Source organism: Mustela erminea, chromosome 3, assembly GCF_009829155.1.
Source record: "Mustela erminea isolate mMusErm1 chromosome 3, mMusErm1.Pri, whole genome shotgun sequence".
Lineage (NCBI taxonomy): Eukaryota > Metazoa > Chordata > Mammalia > Carnivora > Mustelidae > Mustela > Mustela erminea.
In genome coordinates, this window is record NC_045616.1 from 129,173,078 (window position 1) to 129,193,031 (window position 19,954).

Consider the following 19,954-nt stretch of genomic DNA (forward strand, 5'->3'; position numbering starts at 1 on the left):
CCGCATTGGGAGCCTGCTTCCCTTCCTCTCTCTCTGCCCGCCTCTCTGCCTCCTCATGATCTCTGTCAAATAAATAAATAAATAAAATCTTAAAAAAAAAAATTCACAAGAGCATTCAAAGAAACCACTTTATTAAATACTAAAAACCGAAAGCAGCCTAAATTTCTCTCTACAGCAGAGAGAAAAATTAATTAACTAAAGCTGTAAAAAAATATGAATGAACCTAAAATTATGATGTAGAGTGAAAAAATTATGGTGTTGAAAAATGTGTATGAAATATAAATAACCTATAAATATATAAAAGTTAAAAGATATAAATCCATACCATATGTTTATGATATATATATAGATAGAATTTACATAGAAAAATATATACATATATGCATATATATATACATAGAAAGATACATAGAATGATAACTAATTTAGTGTATTTACCACTTGGGGCTTATTGGGAAAGGTGATCTTGGGATGTTCCCAGAGTGTGTCAGCTATCAGCAAAGTTGTGTTTTTTATTATTTAAGCTGAGTGTTAGGTTTCTAAGTTAACTACTTAATAATGCTTTATAATTAAGCAATATTAGGAAATATTCTAATTGATTTTTTATTCATTCAATAAATCTGACAAGGTTTTTGAATCCATGTCTTTAACCTTTGTCCCTTCCCTGAAATAATCAACCACAACAAAATTAGATCCTTAATTTTAATCAAAAATGTTTTGTAATCAAATTGGTGCTAGAGGTATGGATCCAATGGAAAGACTGCTGTCGGTTGTGACAAAACAACAAATTACCAACTGGAGAGAAATACTAGGGGCTATAGGAGTAGATAAAGAGCTAATATCATCTTATCTCAAGTTTTCACCATGCCTTTCAATGGATGCTGGGAGAACATTGGCTAGCCAGGGACATCAGCCCTGCTCTCAAAATGGCATGTGTTTAGTAGAGAAAATAGAGACAAATTAAATAATCACACAATCAGAAAGAAAATTAAACTCATGATAAATGCTTCTAAGGAGAGGCCTATAGACCTATAAAAGATAAATCCAAGAGAATTGATCAGAGATGTTGGGAATGGTCTCTTGGAGGGGGAAGTGATACATCAACTATCTGTAGAACAAAGGGATGAGGAGAGCTTCTCTAGCAGAGGAAAAACAAGGTTAAAGACCTTGTATTCAGGGGCGCTGGGGTGGCTCAGTGGGTTAAAGCCTCTGCCTTGGGCTCAGGTCATGATCCCAGGGTCCTGGGATGGAGCCCCACTTGGCACCCTCTGCTCAGCAGGGAGCCTGCTTCCCTTCCTCTCTCTCTGCCTGCCTCTCTGCCTACTTGTGATCTGTCAAATAAATAAATAAAATATTTTTTTATTTTATTAAAAAATTTTTATTAAAAAAGTAAATATTTAAAAAAAAGACTTCGTGTCCAAAGTACAGAGAGCAAGTTCTGTAATAAAGTTGGAGACTATGAGAAAAATAGAAGAAGAAAAGATAGAAATTTAGGTTGCTGCTTATTTTAATCTTGACCTTACCTCCCACTGTCAACTCTCAGTCATTATTGTTTAAAGACCAATCTTTTTAAATTTATTCATCTTTAGCCTTAGGGTAACTATTCTACAAAAAGAAGTTGAAGAAAGGTTGGTTGTGTAAGACTACAGCATGTACATACCAATAACACTCAGTTACTGTGAGCCATCATTAATGTGGGAAAATATTTTCCAAATATAAAATCTGTCTCTGTAATGGTGTCCTCTGTAACCCAATTGTGGCTGAATAAATGTTGATTTTTAGATCTCATTTAAAAATTTTTTTTGGTGGTTGGAGACCAAAAGGAGCTAGAAAATTGTTCCTCGCTAACATGAAAAGATACAAAAGATAGTACAGTACTTTGTGTCTTTTCTTTATTAAAAGCATGTTATTAACTATCATTTAACTTTGAATTGTCAGACCATAGAACAATTGATATTTTCAATACTCCAGGAAAGAATGTCACTTTAAATATTTTTTTCTCTAAGCATCTTGATAGCATTCTACATGAACTAAATTATACTAATTTTCACTGTTCAGTATGTGATGGCATAACAATGTAACATTAAATATCTTTCGGGGACAAGGAAATGGCTATATGAGAACCTAAGAATAAGTAATTTATCATGTGTTTTTTAAAGGAAAGAAATGATTAGCTTGGTTCTACTCTTTAAAATCTTTGCCAGTCTCATTTTTTCCACATCACTGTTCAAACACAAGATTTCTCTAATTTTATGAAAACCATCTGAGACATTACATTTGCTACTTAATAGGAAGAATTAAGATAAATATCATAAATAATGTTCATTGAAATTGAGTACATTCTGTTTTTGTCTCTGCCCTGTTTCTCTATACTTGCCAGATGTAGTAGAAAGAGTTCCAGACCTCAGTTAAAATATGGGGCTTGTACTCCCAATTTTAACACGTAAATGCTGTGTTATCCTGGGTCTGAGATTCACGGTCACATTGGAATAATAACAATAACAATAATAATATACTTTACAAAGTTTTATCCAAGAAATAAATGAAATAGCATGCATATACACACAATTTACATCTTCTGGGAAGTAAGGGTCATGTCTTAAGGTTCACTGAATACCTAACAATACCTGTGGCACTCTCTTGCATATAGAACATCTCAATTTACAGATAAAAACTTAGATTCAACAAATTATTGGAATTGCATTCCCAAAGAATTCTTCACATTTTAAGTAATTTGAAGTTATCTCTTCCATTTTCTGTCAAAATTATCAAGAAATTTCACAGAAAAGTCTCAAGCGATAAAGATTAACCTAACAGTATATATTTCCCAACTTCTTTTCTGATAAAGCTAAAAACATTCCATACCTCACTTAAAAGTACATGTCTTTGGAAAGAAAATAGCTGGGAGAAATATGTTGGACCATGATTAATCATGGAGAAGATTAAATTGAATTCATGCCAACAGATGAAGCAGCCTTGGAGAAAAGTGTATTTTCTCTGTTCTTTAGATCCTTAAAAAAAAAAAAAAAAAAAGATATAAACCCTAAGATGTCCTTGGCCGCCTTGATTTTAGAGGAGAATGATTCACAGATATGAGTGAATGGAATCAATCCTTTTAAATTGGAGAAAAAAGAAAAGCCGTCATTTATTTCTAAAGCAGAAGCTGCTGCTAACGTACATGTATGATTTTAAGAGACGTGATGTTTTATAGTGCTTTAGAAGTTTTTCATACATATCCAAATCATTTGCATTTACAGGGATGTTGAACTTTTTAAATAGCCGTCATTTGTATTTCAGACAGGTACAGTATCAGATAGAATGAGACATCTGGTAGAGCATACAGGAAAGCATATTAGCTTGAGGATCTGACGGGAAATGCAAAAAAGAGAAGGATAATAAAACAGTAAAAATAAACCATATGTTGCTAATGATTTAGAATGTGAGAAACACTTTTTTAAAGCTGAGATCTACTACATATGGATTTAATTTGTTTTCTGAAATCCAAAGTTCACTGTGATTATCAAAATGTATAAGTTACTTTATATCTAGCAATAAGACATGTTTTTCTCAGTGACACTATGAAGGTGCCTTCCATCCATCTGTCCCTTTACTCAGTGGAGAAAGAATAAGACCTAGGACAGAGATAGCCCCAGTCAACTCTAATGTGCCCTGTGGCTTTGTTAAAAATCTCTGAAGATTGGGGCACCTGAGTGGCTCTGTGGGTTAAAGCCTCTTTCTTCAATTCAGGTCATCATCTCAGGGTCCTGGGATGGAGCCCTGCATCAGGCTCTCTGCTTAGCAAGGAGCCTGCTTCCCCCTCTCTCTCTGCCTGCTGCTCTGCCTACTTGTGATCTCTGTCAAGTAAATTTTAAAAATTAAAAAAAAAATAAAGTGAAATAGAAGAAACATTTAAAAAAAATCTCTGAAGACTGGAAATTCAATATGCTTTTTTAAAAAATTTTCCATAAAATGATAGGCTATCACAAACATTGCAAGCTGAAATCAACCAACTATAGCCTCTGAAACTTTAGAAGTTTCTCATGGAAGTGACCTTAGAGATTTCTAAACAGCTTTTCTTTAGTTGTAGACCCCTGGTCTCTCACATGAAAATCACAGAGATATCTGTTAAAATGCAGATTCTTGGGCCACATCCCAATCTGCTGAATCATACACTTTGAGTGAGAAAGTAAAATCTGTACTTTTAACAAATTCCCCGTGGAATTGTCAGACTCCCTAAAGTAATGTAGGTAGCCATAGTCACATGTGGATATTAGGTCCTTGAAATATGTCTACTGAAATGTGTGAGACATCAAATACATTCAAGATTTTGAAGACTCATATAAAATAATATCTTAAAAATTTTACATAATGATTACATTCTATAAACTATAATGTTATGGATTCATTGAATTAAATCAAATATATTATTAAAACGAAAGTCACAATTTCTATATTTTAACATGGCCACTAGAAGACTGTCAATGACACATATAGCTTGCATCATATTTCTTTTGCATGACACTGCTCTCTAGACTGAAGACATTGATAATAACTTCACATATTTATTCAATTTTACACTGAGACATTCACGTTTTCTTAAAAATTTATTAGAAAATTTAAATAATATTTACTTTTAATTTTTATTTGTGACACCCAAGTACTAATGTTTATCTTTATTGCATAAATATAAGCTACTTGTCATAAATGCATACTTTAAGAGGAAAAATCACTTCTGTAAATAAATTAGTAATTTGAATGCATGAACTTGAAAAATTGCCACAGACTCTTAAATTAGGTCACTTTAGGGGCATCTGGGTGGCTTAGTCAGTTGAGTGTCTGCTTTCAGTTCAGGTTACGATCCCAGGGTCCTGGGATCAAGCTCTGCATCAGGCTTCTTGCTAAGCAGGGAGACTGCTCCCTTTCCCTCTGCCTGCTGCTCTGCCTGCTTGTGATCTCTCTCTCTCTCTCTCTCTCTCTGTCAAATAAATAAATAAAATATTTTTTAAAAAGTCAAGTCACTTTACTAGCTATAACAGTTGACTGCTATTTATAGATAAGGTTACAACTGCTTCTTCCATATTAAAATGTATGTGTGTGTATGTGTGCGCACACATAGGCACATGCACTTAATACACAGAACTAGCTAGTTTATCAAACTAATTACCTATTCTAGTCAAGCACACAACAAGACGACATACCCCAGCCACCCTTGCAATTACATGAAAGCCATATAGCTAAGTTCTGAACAACAGAATCTGGATGGAAATGACAGACCTCACTTTCCTTTTTTTATCATTTTTTTTTTTAGAGACGGGATGGGAAGGAGGAATGGGGCAGAGAGAATCTTAAGCAGGTTCTGTGCCCAGCATGAGGCTGCACATGGGGCTCAAGGCAGGGCTCGATCTCACAACGCTGAAATCATGACCTGGCCGAAATCAAGAGCCAGGAGCTTACTGACTAGGCCACCCAGGCACCCTGGACTGGACTTTCAGCTATGGTCCATAATACCCTCCCCTTCCCATTCCTCTCTTCTTTTTCTCCATCAGAAAATGAGCTGAAGAAAACTCCAAGGACCCAGAAGAAAATGCTACCACAGAAATATAAGGAGCCCAATAGTCTTAAGCTAAGGACAATACCCCAGAAAAGCCTTCTGAAGGGTAACACTCCTTGGATTGTTTTCTGAGTGATTAATTAGTAATACTAATAGTGTGATAGGTCACTTAAATTTTAGAATTGTTTGATGTAACAGGTAGTCTATCCTAACAAGTAGATATATTTTTAGAATGTTTTTCTTTCCTTTGAAGATCCAAACAGATAATGTTTCATATGTGTTGTGTTCTTGAAATAAAACTGCTTTTTTTTTTTTTTAAAGATTTTATTTATTTATTTGACAGAAATCACAAATAGACAGAGAGGCAGGCAGAGAGAGAGAGGGAAGCAGGCTCCCTGCTGAGCAGAGAGCCCGATGCGGGCCTCGATCCCAGGACCCTGAGATCATGACCTGAGCCGAAGGCAGCGGCTTAACCCACTGAGCCACCCAGGCGCCCTAAAACTGCTTTTTCTAAGAAACATACAATTTTAGAAATATAAACATTATAATACACCTTGACTTATCTTAGACTTCTATAACTCATCTTCATCTTTTTATTAGAAAAATTGTGTCAATTATTTTATTTTAAAGTAGTTGACATGTTCTTATTTTCATTTGTATATACCAGTATTTGGAAAACTCTTTTCTGTATAGAGTCATATAGTATAGATTTATATTTTGTGAGTCTCTATCACAACTAATCAACTCTGCTTTTGCAGCACAAAAGTAGCCTAAATGATATGTAAACACATGGGTATTGCTGTGTTCCAATAAAACTTTATTACAAAAACAGGCAGCCAACCCACAAATTATAGCTTGAAAACCCCTATTGTTGACTTTTCATTGCTAAAAAGAAATTTGGAGATAGTAAATAGTATTAGGGTAACATAATACCTTCATTCAGCACGCTAAAAAATATCATATTCTATGTTACTATACACATAATTAGATATACTTTCATTTTTCCTGTTTAATGTACAGATTTTGGATAGATTTTTCAGGTCTTCATCGAAAAATTTATTTTTCTGTTTATGTACATAGTTTGTCATTATGAATATCAGTTTGGACTGTCTTATTCTCTTGCTTGTATTCATGCCCTCTATTTCTTTATATACTAAAAAAAAAATTATTTGAGTAGAACTCACAGGGTGCTATATCAAAGAGATAGAAAGGAGAAAATGAGATTCAGAAAATAATTAATAACCTAAGACACAAAACAGTCACACATTTAAACTGTCTCGAGCAAAGAAATCTCTTTGCCGCTTCTGGTAACACTGATTTTCTTTTCGTTGTATTATTGTTTGTTAAATTTTTGGAACATCTTTCTAAATTGTTATTCTATAAGGTCTGTTTTTATGAAAGCTTGATGTAGGCCTTACATCAGTGATTTTACATAATTTCTCTCCATTGGCAATGCAATTGAAATAAACATTCCAAGGAAATAAGTATCCTCTAAGAGAAACAAACACGTTGTGGTAATGCATTTCCACCCCTTGGCTTTGACTATAAATTAATCAGACAACACACAGAAGAGACGAGGGATAAGAAAATTAGTTTCAATTGAATGACTTCCTTTAAAGCACTGAAATCTAATTTGGATGAACTTTTGCTTGATTGTGTCAGTTTGATCAAGGCAGAATATAACAAGTATTCACATTAGTTCTATCATTTACGTAACCTCTACTGTTCACATAGTATGAAATATTTAATTTTTAATCACTTTATGTCATGTATCATAAACAAATTTAGTAAGAATAAAGCATCTCATACATATTTTAAATTAAACTCAATTTCAAGACCAAGAATCTTGTGATACAACGTCAGGTATTCTCTCTTCTTATGTAATAATACTTGATCATGAGTTTTCTTTCAGTAAAGGAAATGTAAAATGAAGAAATAAGAGAGCACGTGCTGTAGGCTATTGATTGCAATCAACATGACAATTGCCTCAACCACAGTGGCAGGTTTGACTTTTTATAGCTTCATACGCAGGATGTTCTGTGTTTACTATCAGTAGTTTTCACTTCATATACACCTAAGAGAAGAAAATAAGGAAGACTTGGGAAAATGTTCCACAAGCAAAAGTGATGAGAGGGGCCCTCCATATCCTGATTCTTGGGGGAAAACAGCTCTTGTTTTGTAAAGTCAGAAAGAGTTTCCTTAAGAAGTCAAGAATATTTTTCATGAAACCTTATAACTATATATAATCCATAAGAAAGTCAGCAATTTCGAGATAGAAATCCATCAGCCATTTGAATATACTTATATCAGTCCTGACAATCCCAATTTCCTCTGACCTTCATACTCTTTAGCAAGTTGATGAGAACCTTTAAAAGTGCTGCCCTCAGTTAAAATTGACTCTATTTTTACATTATAAAGTTGAATAGCCAACAATTCTGAACTTACTGAAGAACTAGAACAAGTTCAGCATTTGGTGAATGCTGAGAGAGAATATTGCTCATTATTGAGAAAGCTTCTTATATTTATTCTTCCTTGGAAATAATTCTGGCTCTATGCAATCAGTTGTCCTAAGCTAAATAGTCAAGATATTTTAATATTCACTGGAAATTATTTTGGCACCAAGGGCCAACTGATTTAAAGGTGTATTTATGATCTTGGAAGAGGATGGCAGGTGTAGTTGAAATAATGTTTCCCTTATAACAAATGCTGTTTGCTTTATTCATTTTACCATGTCACAATGACTTTTTGATAATAAACTGTATCCACACATCTGTTGAGCACATACCATGATATCTCTAAGGACAACAACATTGGGGAAAAAACTGATCCTTGTCATCTGTAAGAGAACACAATGAGACACCTCCTCTACATAGTTATACAGACCACAAAAAGTACAAGAACCAGAATTTAATTCTGCGGACTATAACAAAGTTTCAGAACACCACGGTACAAGGATTTTATCATTCTTTATCTGGAAAGACTCATGGATTTTTCTTGCGGCAGGAAGATTCCAAAAAGATCAATTCATACATCATGGCCTTTCAAGGCTGCTGTGTTTCAGAAGCGCCAGTCTAAAGAGATTGATAGGACTGTTCTGTTCTTGATTTCCTATTGCTCGGTTTTTCTGCCATCAATCTCACACAACCAGGATGGCTAGAGGCAAGGTTAGTGACAGTGTGACAGAACTCGGGCTCCTTGTAAGACCAAACAGATGGAGTATGTCCCTTCTTTGGAAGAATTCCCTCCCCTCTTCAGAATCTTTAAATAAAATAGCACATAAATTCTTCTGCGTGTCTTTCTTGTTCCCTCTCCCCCTCCCTCCCTTCCTCTATCTCTCTCTCTTTCTCTCTCATTTCCAACCTCAAGACCTTATATTCTGATTGTCTATTTCTATGCTCTACTGAAGAGTACTATTTTTCTATTAGTTTGCTCTATTGTGTTTTAACTTCTTAATTTTTCCTAATTTTAATTTTTCTGAACTTGAAACAGAACTCTGTTTCAAAGAGAAATGGGATCTTCTGAGAGATGGGGTCTTCCACTTACAAAACACACACACACACACACACACACATGCACACACACGCACACACACGCACACACAGAACAGGGGTAGATTGAGACCAACTAAGGAGGCCTTTAAGTGTTAAAATATTCATGTCGGAGTGTTAGTGTCTGCTTCTTACAGTTGTTGTTGTTGTTGTGTGTGTGTGTGTGTGTGTGTGTGTGTGTGTTTAAATACAGTACTAAGAAATTCAAAACACTTCCTTGCCTAAGAGAGAGCATGTTTCAATTCTTAATGTCTAGGCAGTTTCTGCATATACCAACTTTTAAAATTTGCTTAATCATCCGCTTAACTTTTCTATGCTCTATTTCCATCCCTTCGCTGTGTTGTATTATTTCACTATCAGAAAAACTACCCTTTTTCTCGATTCATTTATTCTACATAAAAGTTGTATGGACCTAAATATGAGTCAGGCACTGTATAGCTTGAAGTCTATAAAAGTGAGTAAAATAACCCGTAGATTTTATAGGCTAGTCAGGAAGTCATACATGATCAAAGAATCTCAGCGGTACTGTGCTCGCTCACTCTGAAATTGCTAACGGTCCCCCGATGAAGTACACCAGGAATGTGACCTAGTTCGGGAAGTCAAGGAAATGCTTGCTGGGGGGAGAAGCAAAGGGTGAACTGAGATTTGAACGAGGACTAGAAACATTTATCTTTATTTTTTCTAGCAACATATTTTTTGTCATTATGGAACACAGTTTCCATGTGATTTGGGTTTCTGGCGGTCTCTGACTGTTGCCAACACAGCGCCCATCTTTTCACCCATGTTCTTTCTTGGGGCAGAGACTTGGATTCGTCCGCGTTTACCCTCCCTGTGTTTGCAGGGAGTATGAGGATGAATGTCAATTGTCTAACCCAATTATAGTAATTCTGTTCTTGCAAGTAATTTTTTCAGGCATATCATGAATTTTAATCCAGCCAATGAGATGTCAGGGGAAGTTTCCTGGGACTCCTGGGAAAAATGTGTTATAAGGAGATGTGTTAGGAAAACGGCAGTTTGTGCCCTTGGACATTGTTGAAGACCTAATATTTAAAAGAGCTGTAGCCCTTTTGTCACCATGAACAAGGTGCAGGTGTTCTGATAAGTGGAAGGTGGGGACCTGGAAGCAGGGGGGACACATGTCCTTGCTTTTCTCATTTAGCGCTTGGGCTTACTTGGGAGTGCTTGTCCCGTGTCTGGACTAGACCTGTGAGATGATAAACAGCTATTGTTAAGTTTCCATTTGTCACTGTAAATTATTGGGGAATAAAAAGATCTGATTCTTAGATTTGGTAGACTAATTATAAAATCATAATGAGAATAAAAAAATAAAAAGATCCTGGGAAGATCCACATAATGATTAACCGTAGAGAGAAAAGAGCTAGAGGATGGGAAATGAGTGACTTTGGCAAGTTCACAAAGGGCATGGATTCATCTATGGCTTTGACAATTAAAGATTTCTTTTTTAAAGCAACAAAATATAACTATTCTAACTTGTTACAGAAATTAAAGGTTTCCAGGCTTGAAATCTTTTCTATGCCCTTAACATGTGTCTTAGAGAGACTACCTAATTAATTTTCTAACGCATGTTTACTGAATGAATAAAATGAATAAATGAATCAAACCTTTTCAAAGTGTCTGGAGAAGGATAAAACCATTGCATACACTTTACTTGATTCCCACTTGACATCAGCTTTATTATATTATTTCCATTTTGCATATGCAAAAATTTAGCTTCAGAGATACTTAGTAAGGACATAGTTGCTGAGAGATAGGACTAAAATTTCAACCCAAGGTTTTCTGACTTAAAAGCCCAGAAATTTCTCCAGTCAGGCTCTTTTCATAATATATGACCAGTAATTAACAGTATGGATTTTTTCATTTTACTTGTAATTCTACCACTCTTCTCACTAATTACTTGAATTCCTTTGATTCTTTCTCTTCTAAAGCAAAAAACAAGTTCCTTCTCTCATTTCACTGTTTTCCTGTATATTATAAGGAAATATTCTAGTTTTTGTCTCTCCCTAGTAGGGTCCTTAAATTGGTAGTATCAGAATCACTTGTTAGACTTATAAGAAAAGTGTATCTAGGATCCATATAGTGGTTAGACCCAAGAATACATATTAAATACATTATATAAAACCCTAGAGAGACCCTAGCATATGCACCAAAGTCAAAGAACCACTATATTCCACTCAGAGAATATGCTGTTCTTGTTAAATAAAATTCACCACACAGGGGCACCTGGGTGGCTCAGTTGGTTAAGTCTCTGAGTTCAGCTCAGGTCATGATCCTAGGATCCTGGGATTGAGCCACAAATTGGGGTCCTTGTCAGCAAGACACTTTTCTCTCCGTCCCCTCTTTTCCTCTGCCCTGTCCCCTGCTCCCCTTTCTCCTTCTCTCCCTCTCAAATAAATAAATAAATAATATCTTTTTTAAAAAATCCACATGTACAAAGAGGAAAATGCTCATTAAGAATACAAAGAATATTCATGGCTATCTAACTAGCATGAAAATAAATCTATTTATTATTATTTTTTAAGATTTTATTTATTTATTTGACAGAGATCACAAGTAGGCAGAGAGGCAGGCAGAGAGAGAGGAGGAAGCAGGCTCCCTGATGAGCAGAGAGCCCAGTGTGGGGCTCGATCCCAGGACCCTGGGATCACGACCTGAGCCTAAGGCAGAGGTTTTTAACCCACTGAGTCACCCAGGCGCCCCATTATTATTTGTTTATTAATTTAAAAAAATAAATTTTTTTCTTAAATTTTTATTTTAATTCCAGTTAGTTAACATGCAGTGTTATGTTATTTTCAGGTGTACAATATGGTGATCGAACACTTCCATGCAACACATGGAAGTGTTCACCACAACAGGTGCACGCCTTAATCCCCATCACCTCTTTCACTCATCCCTCCATCATCCACCTTCCCCTCTGTTAATCATCAGCTTGTTCTCTGTAATTAAAAGTCTCTTTGTTGCTTTGACTCTCTCTCTCATTTCTTTCCCTTGCTTGTTTGTTTTGTTTCTTAAATTCCACATATGAGTGAAATCATATGGTTATTTGTCGTTCTCTGACAGACATACTTTACGTAGCATAATACTCTGTAGCTCCAACCATGTCATTGCAAGTGGCAAGATTTCATTCTTTTTGAAAATTCATTATGGCTGAATATTTTATATATATATATATATATATATATATGGAACATTATATATATTATAATATAAATACATAAAAATATAGATATATCACATCTTCTTTATCACCATTCATCCAATGATAGAAACTTGGGTTACTTCTTTATCTTGGCTTGATCTTGGCTTGCATATATCCCTTTGAATTTGTGTTTTTTTATTTGGGTAAATATGCAATAGTGTAACTGCTGGATTGTAAGATAATTTTATTTTTAGCTTTTTGAGGAACTTCCATAATGTTTTCCAGAGTGGCTGCACCAGTTTGCATTCCCACCAATAGTGCACAAGTGTTCCTTTTTCTCCACATCCTCACCAACACTTGTTGTTTCTTGTATTTTTTATTTTAGCCATTCTGACAGGTGTGATGTGATACCTCATTGTAGTTTTGATTTACATTTCCCTGGCGATAAGTGATGATGAGCATCTTTTCATGTGTTTATTGGTCATATGAATGTCTTTTTTGGTGAAATGTCTGTTCATGCCCTCTGCCCATTTTTTAATCAGGTTATTTGTTTCTTGGGTGTTGAGTTTTATAAGTTTTTGTATATTTTGGATACTAGCCCTTTATTGGATATGTCATTTGCAAATATCTTCTCCCATTTTATAGGTTGCTTTTATTTTTGTTGATTATTTCCTTTGCTGTGCAGGAACTTTTTATTTTGATGTAGTACTAATAGTTCATCTTTGCTTTTGTTTCCCTTGCCTCAGGAGGCATATCTAAAATGAAGTTGCTACAGCCAATGTCAAAGAAGTCACAGCCTGTGTTCTCTTCCAGGATTTTATGACTTCAGGTCTCACATTTAGGTCTTTAATCCAATTTCAATTTCTTTTTGAGCATGGTGTAATTGATCCAGTTTCATTCTTTTGCATATTGATATTTAGTTTTCCCAATACCATTAATTGAAGAGACTGTCTTTTTCCCATTAGATATTCTTTCCTGCTTTGTTGAAAATTAATACACCATATAATTGTGGGTTTATTTCTGGATTTTCTATTCTTTTCTATTGATCTATGTGTCTATTTTTGTACCAGTACCATACTGTTTGGATGACTATAGCTTTGTAATATAATTTGAAGTCCAGAATTATGATGCCTCCAGGTTTGTTTTCTTTCTCAAGAGTTCTTTGGCTATGTGGGGCCTTCTGGGGCTCCGTACAAATTTTAAGATTGCTTGTTCTAGTTCTGCGAAAAAGGCTGTTGGCATTTTGATAGGGATTGCATTAAATCTGTAGATTGCTTTGGGTAGTACAGACATTTTAGCAATATTTGTTCATCCAGTCCATGAGCATGGAATGTCTTTCCATTTTTTTGTATTGTCTTAAATTTCTTTCATTGTTTTTTATAATTTTCAGAGTATAGGTATTTTACTTCTTTGGTTAGGTTTATTCCTATGTGTCTTATTATTTTGGGTGCAGTTGTAAGTGGGATTGTTTTCTTAATTTCTCTTTCTGCTGCTTCTTTATTGATGTATAGAAATACAACAGATTTCTGTGCATTGATTTTGTATCCTGCGACTTTGCTGAATTCTTCTACCAGTTCTAACTGGTTTTGGGTGGTATCTTTGGGATTTTCTATATATAGTATCATGTTATCAGCAAATAGTGAGTGTTTTACTTCTTCCTTACTGATTTGGATTCCTGTTATTTCTTTTTCTTGTCTGATTGCTGTGGCGAGGACTTCCAGTACTGTGTTGAATAAAAGTAGTGAGAATAGACATCCTTGCCCTGTTCCTGACCTTAGGGGTAAAGTTCTCAGTTTTCCCCTTTAAGAATGATGCTAGCTGTGGGTTTTTCATAGATGGCCTTTATTATGTTGAGGTATGTTCCCTCTAAACCTGTTTTGTTGAAGGTTTTTATTATTATTTTCTTATTTCTTCCTTTTTTTTTAAGATTTTATTTATTTATTGGACACAGAGAGAGAAAGATCACAAGTAGACAGAGAGAGAGGGGGAAGCAGGCTCCCTGCCATGCAGAGAGCCCAATGCGGGAATTGATCCCAAGACCCTGAGATCATGACCTGAGCAGAAGGCAGAGGCTTAACCCATTGAGCCACCCACACGCCCTATTTTCTTATTTCTTAATATTTAAAATAAATACTTGACTCTTAAGAAAACACGTGGCCTCTCTGTAACATATTTATTTAATCAAAAGTTGATTTAAAAATAATCAATTTTTATTTAATTAAATTATACTGCCAAAGTAAATTTATTTAAACTAAAAAAGCAATCTATATCAGTCTGAACTTTCTTTAATAATAGGTACATGTAAACAGAAGTAAATTCTAAGTTGGCAGTTTGGTCTAATATATTTTTAACAGAATCACACAGCACATTATTTGTATGATGGTAAAAAAAAAAGAATGAAAAAGTAAACTTGTTTCTTTTATTATAGATACAATAATTATGTTTTTTGGGGTATTCAGGAATCCTGTGGTTTAAAAACCAAAGAATCTATTTAAGTGCAATTAGATGCTAGTCCATAAGCCCCAATGTTTTCATCTTTATCCAATCTAAAAATTACACAACTCCCTTTAAATATTTCTTCTTATAAATGAGCAATAATTGATATTTTTGATAAGTTAATTCTTAATAAACTTTCTGATGTCTCTGATTCTCTGGATAATAAATGCCTACAGAAGACAAGAAATTCAGTCACTCATTATGCAGACATCTATTGAATATATACCACACCCCAGGCACTCTTAGATGTACAGAATGTGCTAAGTCTAGTAGAACGTTGTGGTTAGAACTAAATGGAACCCAGATAATGATATTTTTAGGAATATTTACAGCTTGATAAAGGCCTGTGGTGGAATTAGTTTGTAGGATGGAGAGAGTTTGAATTATCAAGAGGCTTATATACTAGGTAAAGAGTTTGAGTGTTTTATGGAAAAATTTAAGGGATTCTAAGACGTATAGTGACTTTAAGAAGTCCAGTGATATAAAATTACTTTGAATTAAAGGCTATACACATAGATTAGAGTTCATTATCGTCTTCCCTCTGCCCAGATGCTCTCTCTCTCTGGATTGTCAAGATTTCTTCTTCAGGCCCACTGTCCATGTCCTCATTCTCTCCCATTCTACCCTTTCCCCCATGTCTCTTCTCTTATAACACTTGTCACCATGTGTGTTTCTACCAGTAGACAGTAAGTGCCCCGTAAAGTGTTAAGCTTTTGTGGTTGTTCATTGTTGTATCCCAGCTCTACAGTACTTGGCAATGTCTATTGAATAAATGAATGAAGACTAAATACATTTCTATGGAAAATCTAGGAGAAAGGAAAGGATCATTGGTTTAGAGAATAGAGTACAAGACTGTAATAAAAAATAAGAGGTAGAAATCATCTAAATTATCCCACCAGCCCATGAGAAATTCTACTGACAGGAAATAAGAGCAGATTTTATCACTTCTTTTTTTGTACTATCAGTTGTGAGATTTTTGCTTAAAATGTTTCAATATAATGGAAACTCTGTGTGTGTTTGTGTTTAATTTGGTCAGAAATGCTCACCTGCAGGTGTGGAAATGTGACCTAAACACATGATCCAGGATTAGCCATTCAGACTTTTCTCTTTGGGAATTACTGTATGTGAGTGTAAAGAAATTGAAGTTCTCACCTTCCTCTTGCATTCTTCCCAACTTGGGTGATGGAAACCTCAAGCTGTCTTTAACCAAATTCTCCTCTGCTTGGAGAAATCTTACTTGTATCAGGAGAAATGGAAGCCAATTTATAAGGAAGTAGAGATGGGAAAAGTTGGAGGTGGGGAAGGAGAGGTGAAACAGATGCTATCATCTGAGTTCTGGTATCTAGATCTGCCTGAGGCCAGCTCCGCCTCTGTCCTTCCTCAGTCAGTGAGCCAATTAATTTTCTTTATTTTTTAATACTAATTTGAGTTGATTTTCTGTCACTTGCAAAAGGTTTTGATCTTGATGAAATCCCAATAGTTCATTTTTGCCCTTGCTTCCCTTGCCTTTGGCAATGTTCCTAGGAAGAAGTTGCTAAGGCTGAGGTTGAAGAGGTTACTGTCTGTGTTTTCCTCAAGGATTTTGATGGTCACATGATTCACACTGAAGTCCTTCATCCATTTTGAGTCTATGTTCGTGTGTGGTATAAGGAAATGGTTCAATTTCATTTTGCTGCATGTGGCTGTCCAATTTTCCCAACACCATATGTTGAAGAGGCTGTCTTTTTTCCATTGGACATTCTTTCCTGCTTTGTCGAAGACTAGCTGACCATAGAGTTGAGGGTCTATTTCTGGCCTCTCTATTCTGTTCCATTGATCTATGTGTCTGTTTTTGTGCCAGTACCATACTGTCTTGATGATGACAGCTTTGTAATAGAGCTTTAAGTCTGGAATTGTGATGTCACCACCAACTTTGACTTTCTTTTTCAATATTCCTTTGGCTATTCAAGGTCTTTTCTGGTTCCATATAAATTTTAGGATTATTTGTTCCATTTCTTTGAAAAAAAAATGGATGGGATTTTGATAGGGATTGCATTAAATGTGTAGATTACTTTATGTAGCATCGACATTTTCAGAATATTTGTTCTTCCAATCCAGGAGCATGGAATATTTTTCCATTTCTTTGTGTCCTCCTCAATCTCTTTCATGAGTACTTTATAGTTTTCTGAGTATAGATTCTTAGCCTCTTTGGTTAGGTTTATTCCTAGGTATCTTATGGTTTTGGGTGCAGTTATAAATGGGATTGACTACTTAATTTCTCTTTATTCTGTCTTGTTTTTGGTGTAGAGAAATGCAACTGATTTCTGTGCATTGATTTTATATCCTGACACTTTACTGAATTCCTGTACAAGCGCTAGCAGTTTTGGAGTGGAGTCTTTTGGGTTTTCCACATATAGTATCATATCATCTGCAAAGAGTGATAGTTTGACTTCTTCTTTGCTGATTTGGATGCCTTTAATTTCTTTTTGTTGTCTGACTGCTGAGACTAGGACTTCTAGTACTACTTTGAATAGCAGTGGTGATAATGGACATGCCGTGTTCCTGATCTTAGCAGAAAAGATTTCAGTTTTTCTCCATTGAGAATGATATTTGCGGTGGGTTTTTATAGATGGCTTTGATAATATTGAGGTATGTGCCCTCTATCCCTACACTTTGAAGAGTTTTGATCAGGAAGGGATGCTATACTTTGTCAAATGCTTTTTCAGCATCTATTGAGAGTATCATATGGTTCTTGTTCTTTCTTTTATTAATGTATTGTATCACATTGATTGATTTGCGGATGTTGAACCAACCTTGCAGGCCTGGAATAAATCCCACTTGGTCGAGGTGAATAATCCTTTTAATGTACTGTTGGATCCTATTGGCTAGTAATTTGGTGAGAGTATTTTTGCATCTGTGTTCATCAAGGATATTGGTCTGTAATTCTCTTTTTTGAATGGATTCTTGTCTGGTTTTGGGATCAAGGTAATGCTGGACTCATAAAATGAGTTTGGAAGTTTTCCTTCCATTTCTATTTTTTGGAACAGTTTTAGGAGAATAAGTATTAATTCTTTTTTAAATGTTTGGTAGAATTCCCCTGGAATTTGGGCTTCTTTAAGAGATGGCACAAATGCCTAAGTGTCCAAAGCAGAGTGAACTGGAGTGGGAGAACATGATGTGAGCAAGAAAAGGGGCCAAATCAAGCAGACCTTTCTAAGCCACAGTAGCATTGCCATATTTTATTACGCGTGTACTAAGAAACCACGGAGGGATTTTGTGCCAGAGAGAAACCTGATTTGATTTGCAAATCAAATTGCTGTCTGGCAAATAGACTGTGAGGGGTAAAGAATAGAATCTGAGAGACTGAGAGACCAGGTGGTCAGCGATCGCTATAAACCATGTGACAGGTGCTAGCGGCCTGGTTGTTCAGAACAGAGTGACAGAGTAGAAAGGGAGAGAGGGAATTTAATTCAAGATAGATTTGGAAAGTGAGAGTGACAGGGTTCATGGGTGGGTTGAACTCAGGGTATGAGGAAAGGGAAAGAGAGGAATGAAGATGAGCCCTAGGCTTCGGGCCTCAGAAACAGAGTGCAAGAAGCAGCAGAAACAATAACCCAGATTGTGAACAGCTAAGCTTAGCCTGTAGCTCTCAGTGCATTTCCTGGGCAAAGTTTTCAAGTGGCATCAATATGATCCTCCAGAAAACAGTTTTTGAAATGATCATGGCAAGGGTACTATTTGGGAATTTCAGATAAATTCCAGAGATTGTTGAAAAGGCCATTTCTGGGAGGAAGGCCTTGGAAGTACTCTTTTCAGAAATTCTGGTTCTGCTCTTTTCCTATTGTTTATATTTGTTTAGCATTGTTAGTTTGATTGATAGTGATTATTTTTGAATTTTTATTGTGTGATGACTCTTTTTCTCTCATGTATTTGGCGGCATGTCAACACTTTGATTAAATTCCCACTAGTTTTTCTACAAATATGTTCTTTTTAATTTAAAAGCTCTCAATGGGATGGTTATTTACAAACATTCCACTTTGTAGTAGCCTCTGGGCATTTTAACTAGAATCTCCATCTGCAAAGAAATTTAAGTGTGAAGACAGAAACAATATTATATATGAGAGAGGTCAATTATATAATGTCCCCCCTAGAAACCCAATGGTAAGAAAAGGCCAAGATTTCTGATGTATACCAAGCTCTGAGTATAATATTTGTCATTACTTTAAGATTTTATTTATAATATTCTACTTCTAGAAACTTTATTTTAGATATTCCTTGATGAGCAATCATTCTGAGCTACAACACCATCATCTTCCCATATGTGAAGCCAGTGATTTGTCCACTCAATTACTAAATTACTAAATTACTAATTACTAAAAAGCAGGTCATCAAAATTACCTAACATTAGGGGAACCTGGGTGGTTCAGTGGGTTAAGCCCTGCCTTTGGCTCAGGTCATGATCCCAGGATCATGGGATCGAACCCTGTATCGGGCTCTCTGCTCCACAAGGAGCCTGCTTCCCCCACCTCTCTCTCTGCCTGCCTCTCTGTCTACTTGTAATATCTCTCTCTCTGTCAAATAAATAAATAAAATATTTTTTAAAAATTACCTAACGTTAATCTCTACTATACATTTTACACCAAGATAAAAATAATGCAACTCTCCGGGGTTATTCGATTGCTTTATCCGTCAATTCTTAACTCTACTCTTTCAATGGTTAATTTTAACTAACAAAAACATTCAGAAGGTAAGTTAAATAAAAACAAAACAAAACAAAACAGGAGTATTCCTTCTAGTTTTCCTTTACACAGCTACCACACTTATAACACTTCTGACACTAGATACATGTTTCAGGCTTTTCCCCACCAAACAATTCTATGATACCAGCTGAGTATCTTATAATTTAACTCAATTCAGACACTATCTACCAGGATATAGAAGCAGATTCTATAGGTTAAGGGCTCAGTCCCATGAGACTCCTCTTCCCTTCAGATGCCAACTAAGTATTAGGTTCCCAGGTTACCCACAACTTCTGCCTGACTTGACTACAAATTGGAGGTTCCTATGACCTCCTCAGGTTTGATTAATTTGCTATAGCAGCTCACAGAACTCAGGGAAACATGTTTTTGAAACTGTGCCATCTGGGGCACCTGGGTGGCTCAGTCAGTTAAGCTTCTGCCTTTGGCTCAGGTCATGATCCCAAGGTCCTGGGGTCGAGCCCCA